Consider the following 6,547-nt stretch of genomic DNA (forward strand, 5'->3'; position numbering starts at 1 on the left):
GTAGGGCGCTATTCGATGAAGAAAACATAATTTAGGAAAGTGGTTCAGGTAGCTCAGCTGGTTAGAGCAAAGGACTGAAAATCCTTGTGTCAGTGGTTCGAATCCACTTCTAAGCGGGCTTTGGGTCCAAAGGACAGGTAGCCGGGAGCGAGCCGGATTTTTTTTAATTCAAGTGAAAGAGGAAGCAAAAAAAAATGTGAGCGCTCCTGCACTATACGGCTTTTTGGCGTCGCCCTATCTTGCTGGAGGCAGATTTTCTAAAAAAAGCGGTTGATTACTCGGATTGGTTCTCGCGTCCCTATGCCCAAAAGGATGGGCGAGTTCGGTTCGAGTCTTCATCGATCGGGTGGATCTATATGCTGAGGGGGGTGAGACGAGGTGTAGCGCAGTCTGGTCAGCGCATCTGTTTTGGGTACAGAGGGCCATAGGTTCGAATCCTGTCACCTTGATGTGAAGTGCACAGCCCGGCACAGCCTAAAGAGCACCCGTAGTAAACGCTCTTTTAGAAAGATAAAAAAATAGACCGCCCTTGATCTGATCTGGGCGGGATCTAAAGCAGCATTTCTTCCAAATCGGGGGCAAGCTTGAGATAGATTTTATAATATGCTTAACACAACACATGCAATTCGAACGAAGTTTTCTCGGAATGAAAGTCACTCCGTTGGGTTCAATGCCCGCTAGTCCCATGCATCCTTCCTTTCTGTTGGTCAACAACCAACCACATATCACTCACTACTCCTACATGAAGGGACTCTCTTTCTGTCCGGAGGGAATCATTCTTTCTCAATCAATCATGCCTCAACTGGATAAATTCACTTATTTCACACAATTCTTCTGGTCATGCCTTTTCCTCTTCTTGCTTTCTATTTTCTTCCACTACTTTTTTCCTTCCTTTAGGTATACAAGTGCGTCTCTTTTGCTTCTATCTAACAAGGCCCAAGTTACAGCGGGCTCTTTCTATTATGAAATGGTTCATCTTTTTGTTCACCATAGGAGGACTCACTGGAATAGTCCTGGCAAATTCTGGGCTAGACATTGGTTTGTCGGTCAAGGCGGCTATCCTAACTGCCGATGAGGCTCCTTCTATGTTGATGTATGGGGCTGATGCTGGCTCTGAAACCAGCGTCAACCAAAAGGTCTACCAAACCCCCTTTCCCGCCCGGGGCCCGTCGCTCCGACCCCCACTCCTCCGGCGAAGGACTCGGTTGTGGAAAATCTTTTCCAAGACCAAATCGAAGATTTATGCAATAACTGCATGAATCAACTCGTCTCCTGGGGGTTACCCACTTGTTTCCGGTGTCTTTTTTGCTCATGCCCCTTTAGTGGGTGTTGCCAATAAGAGAGAAAGAACGCCCAAATGCGATTGAGGGGCAGCTGACCGAAAGGAAAGCTTTCTGGCAGGCTTTTGTTTTGGCTTGAGAGGGTCCAAAGTAGCGGAGTGAAAGGAAGGCCTTTCTCATAGCGAGTAACCTTGACTTTGGTTGCTTCTGTGAGAAAGGGGTGGGGAGAGGTGAGGAGGGCCCCATCGCTTGAATCCCGCTTTTTCTTTCTGAGTGCCACCTGGAAAGCGGGGTGCCGCCATATTGAAAGATTTTGAGGGACCGACACCGGACGGGCATACCTCTAATCGTTGGTTGGATCCGGTAAACAGGGTAGCTCCAGGTACGCTTGGGGCTGGATTGAATCCTAAACATATTATTAAAGAGATATATGCGTCAACCAACTAAGACAGATTGAAGTCAGTTACAGGTTGGAAGTGGGACATCCTTTACGCTCAAGAAAAGGAGAACGATCCTTTGGTCCAGCCCAGCCTACAGAAGCCTTCAACTAACTAAAGCAAGAGACAGCTAGCCTAACAATGAAATTACTGCTCCTAGACATTAATATAATAGACAAAGGAGAGAGCTATAGACAGAGAAGTCTAGAATGCTCTTGTTTCATAATCCAAAACTCTCATATCTCCAGCCCATAGATAAGGACAGGGACTTAGCTTAGGACTGCAGGAAAGAGGATAGCCACTAGGCCGGCTACTATATATAAATAGAATCTAAAAGCACTAAAAATATATGGGAAAGCATCTTCTATAGGATAAAGAAATCCATATTGGCTTACAGGGCTTATCCCTACTCTTATGCTTGACTAGCCATTTTGCAAGTTTAACTTGCAAAAAAAGAACCGGGGACACGTATCGCTCAAATCATTGGCCGGGGGGAAAGGCTACACCTAAGACCGGGCAAGATGCCTAATATTTACAACGCTCTGGTAGTTCAAGGTAGAGACTACCGGTCAATAAATGAATGTGACTTGTGAAGTACAGCAATTCTTATATTAGGAAATAATCGAGTTAGAGCTGTAGCTATGAGTGCTACAGATGGTCTAATGAGAGGAATGGAAGTGGTTGACACGGGAGCTCCTCTAAGTCTTCCAGTCGGCAGGGCTACTCTAGGACGAATTTTCAACGTGCTTGGCGAACCTGTTGATGATTTAGGCCCTGTAGATACTCGCACAACATCCCCCATTCATAGATCTGCGCCCGCCTTTATACAGTTAGATACAAAATTTTATATTTTTGAAACAGGAATAAAAGTAGTAGATCTTTTAGCCCCCTATCGCCGTGGAGGAAAAATCGGACTATTCGGCGGAGTGGGGGAGCGTACTCGTGAAGGAAATGATCTTTACAAGGAAATGAAAGAATCTGGAGTAATTAAAAAAACATTGCAGAATCAAAAGTGGCTCTAGTCTATGGTCAGATGAAGGAAACTCTGTATCTGTAGATCATGTAATTCCTGCGCCTACTAAAGCACCAAGGATCATATGAGTATATAAGAATAGAACAGAATGGTTGAGATTCAAGGAAAATTGTACATTGATCTCAACTGTGTATAAACAGTATATATATATAGTATATGATACAACATGTTAGGCAATTTCAAACAAAAAAGAAAAGATTACAACCATATCTCTAGAGTCCTAAGTTACAGGAGAGTCTTTCTCTCTGTTAGTTGGTTATCTAGCCAAGATTTGTGGAGGTGGAGATAAAAACTATCTCTTGAGAGAGGATTTTGCTGGTGATGAAAACCTTGGACCCTTATCACTTATACGCCCCCGCAAGATGGTGCTCTCATTGGAGACACCAATCTTGGACCGTAAGATTGAGAACCGTTGCTGGGATAATGATTTCGTGAGAGCATCAGCGAGTTGATCCTTGGTTTGGTTGAGACACGAGACACTTGAAGCAAGCATTTAGATACTTTATCACGCACAAAATGATAATCAATGGCAATGTGCTTCATGCGAGAATGGAAAACAGGATTGGCACACAATCTCTAGGATAGGTTCCTAAACGTGCTATATCTAGGGACAGGACAAGGGTCTTAGCGAAAGAGGTAGGGCGAAAAGCGACCAACCGAAATAAAGGGGCTATGTGCACTTAACGTGATCGATGGATCTGTCAAAGCTTTCTTTTATTACGCGTGTACCTATCTCCAACTCCGATAGGGTCAATATATTTAGGATAGTTTGACATAACCAGGCATTCATTCCTTAGTCACGAGTGAGCAGCTGCTTCTCCTAAAGACTGGGCTCCCAAGGCATAAGAAAAAGAGAAAGCGGATTAGGAAAGATTCCAAAGATTGCTTTACTCATAGACAGGGTTCAGGTTAAGTACGCTTAAAATAAAAAGGATAAAATAAATTCATTCTAAAAACGGAGGGAGGTGGGAAAGGTCCCGAATCGAATCCCAAGAGACTCAGTTAGAGCAATTACCAAATCCAGCAGAATTCATCCCTACTGTTCTCCTTCACTAACTGATAAAATGTTCGTTACGCAGTACAGCTAGTTACCTCAGTGACTCATCAGTTACTCAGTTACAGTCAATGTGAACTTAGTTTCCCCGACTCTCACTGCTGCTACAGCATCCGTCACTCTCACTCTGAATCTGGGACTATTCAATGATACAGTCTCAAAGAAGGATTTTCACTGCAGCAGATACTTGAATTGGCTTTCGATCTAAAGACTTGACTTTCACTTTCGACCAGCTTCTATTTGCTAAAGCTTCACTTGCTCAAATTCGGTCAGACTCTTGTAAGCAGCTTTTTTTTGTGCAAGCTCAGGCCAAAGAATTCACCCAGCAAAGTCCAAGATATCTTTCCTTCCCATAATCTCCCTTGGGAAATATCAGCATCTATTAGTTCAGATTGTGGTTTTTCTAAGGTGACTGATCTTGGAAGATCTTTTTTGGTGCCTATTTTTCGGCAGACGCAGTAATCTTTATGCTTCTATTTTAAGTAGAGTCTAGACTAAGTTAGCGAGATGGAAGGCAGGGCTACGTTGATTCAGTCTGTGACTCAGTCAATCCCAGTATACACGATGCATACTACTTATCTACCCACAAGAGTCTGTAATTCTTTTTATCAACTAAATAGGGACTTCTTGTGGTTGTTGTGTTGGAACCGGCTGCTTACCAATGCCAATGAGCAGCGTTTCAGGAGGCATTTGTGTCAGATTGGTACTTTTTCCCGATGTAATCAATCTCTTGAAAGATTGGAGCATGTATTCAAGCAGTGTCCTCGAGCTCATCAGGTCTAGTTGGGTTTGTATTCCAAGGAAAGTTAGTTGGGCCATGCTGCTAGCTCGTTCATCGGATTGGATTCGTTTGGGGTGTTTAAATACTTTTTGTCATATTATAGGGGCAGTGCTATGTAAGTAGAGTGGCATGTTAGTTTTGGCTGCTCTCTTTTTATTTCTGTTAGTTATCTTTTCATGTAACCAAAGTCTAATAATAGCCCTAGCGCTAACATACAAAACTGGTCACATAAAAGGGCAAAAGAGACGAAAGCCAAAGCATTGACTGAAGAGGGGGGCAAAGAGAGATTCGCCTTTGACTCCTTCTCTGCCTACTGACTGCTACGATACACTGGAACTGGTAGAAACTGTAGAAACCCCTGTTGTTGAGCGCAGTTGGTGTATTTGGAATCGTACTTTCCGCGTTTATACGCTTGAGTGTTTATACGCGTCAGCATATCAATTTGATAAAGGGCGTGAGCACTCCACTCAAGTATTTGGAAGTGCTCAAGGCCCACTTTTCATTCAAATTCCCCATAGCTAGAACTCACTGTTGGGCGAAGGTCAGGTTTAGCGGAAATAAGGTTAAAAGGTTATTTGACTCTTGTGCTAGAATTGCTTTTTTTGGGGAGAAAAATGAAAATTATCGTAGTGTAGTTACAGTCAACACAGTAGCTTTAACGTGAGCAGCGCTTCGCTCCTTAATAGGATAGGCTATACACCGTGCTGAATGAAAAAGTTTCCCCATTCCCATTTCATTTGTAAGGACAACCCTTACCTCCTCTCTTCCAACTAGAATGCTGTTATTTGAGGCGTTCTGGTTTGTTTTGCTTATGCACACCGGGCTGCTTAGTAGGAGGAATAGGCAAGCGGTGTGCTAGAGTGATGGATATATAATTTTTTTATGAAGCATCAGCTGAACATTGACCCATATGGGTCAATGTTGGATCCAACCGGTCCCACTCGTTATTCACCCAGCGATTGGATTGAGATTTCCTTTTCGGAATCTTCTCCATCTGAATGAAGTTGTCAGAACTGCCACCATCGAGAAGAATGCGCACGGTGGTGCCTGCAATCGACCCAGAAAAGTAGATAGTACATTTGCCATAAGTGCCATGATAAGCTTGTAATGACAAATGATGCAAAGTTGGAGAATCATCCGACGGAAGATCCGGTGGAACAGGTTCGGCGACAACAAAGGAGGAAACATCGCCATCCGTTCATCCACCTGCAGAATCATGTATAGGCGATTCGACATGCTTCCACGAGAATTTATCGTCGCAAGTAAAGCACAACCCCTTTTCCCGTCGCAGTTGCATTTCTGCTGCCGACAATTTCTTCACTGGTGGCAGAGGCTTAGTTGGAGGAGACGGAAGGAGAGGCGGCAATGCAGATTTAGTTGACGTAAGTGAAGGAGAAGATGAATTGGACGGAGAGGTCCGCATCGATGAGGAAGGCACATTGGTTTTTATCGTGCAACCGAACTCTGTAACAGGTAGCGCTCGTCAAATGAACGAGCCAGTGATGCAGCTCGTACCAAGGAAGTAGGAGACTGGGAGATGACATCACGTCGGACCTCAGGTTTAAGACCATCAAGAAAGAGGATCAGACCAAGTGCGAGATTGGATCAAAAATTGCGTATGAAAGGTTGTCTATCAGAGACTATCTATCTAGTACGATCGATCAAGTCATTCAGTAAAGTCTCTTCGTGTTGTGTTTCTGGAATTCTATTAGAGCGGGTAGTTGATATCCCAATGCTTTCCTGTTTCCCCGTGTGCACCCTTTCCATGTCTTTCTTGGTTGGTAAACCGGCGCTATCTTGCTGCTGGATGTTTTTGATCAATAGAACAGGAAGAGGAGCAAAATGAGAAATCAAAGAAAGGAAATGATACGAAATCAATTTAGTATAGTAAACGCTTTCTTCAAGATGGTAATGGTATAGTGGTCCTAATTTCGGGACTTTCCTTCTTGATCTTCATGGCGG

At 43.7% G+C, this 6,547-nt stretch overlaps 1 non-coding gene across 1 annotated transcript; it reads left to right on the top strand.

Annotated features, from left to right (window-relative positions):
- The first annotated feature begins 374 nt into the window (after positions 1 to 374).
- On the top strand, positions 375 to 449 carry TRNAP-UGG (transfer RNA proline (anticodon UGG)). The gene has a single exon. It is a non-coding gene; the product is annotated as a tRNA-Pro (tRNA).
- Positions 450 to 6,547: the final 6,098 nt, after the last annotated feature.

The sequence above is a fragment of the Vigna unguiculata genome, unplaced genomic scaffold (genome assembly GCF_037176805.1).
Source record: "Vigna unguiculata cultivar grain cowpea cultivar isolate G323 ecotype 2 unplaced genomic scaffold, ASM3717680v1 ptg000487l, whole genome shotgun sequence".
Classification (NCBI taxonomy): domain Eukaryota; kingdom Viridiplantae; phylum Streptophyta; class Magnoliopsida; order Fabales; family Fabaceae; genus Vigna; species Vigna unguiculata.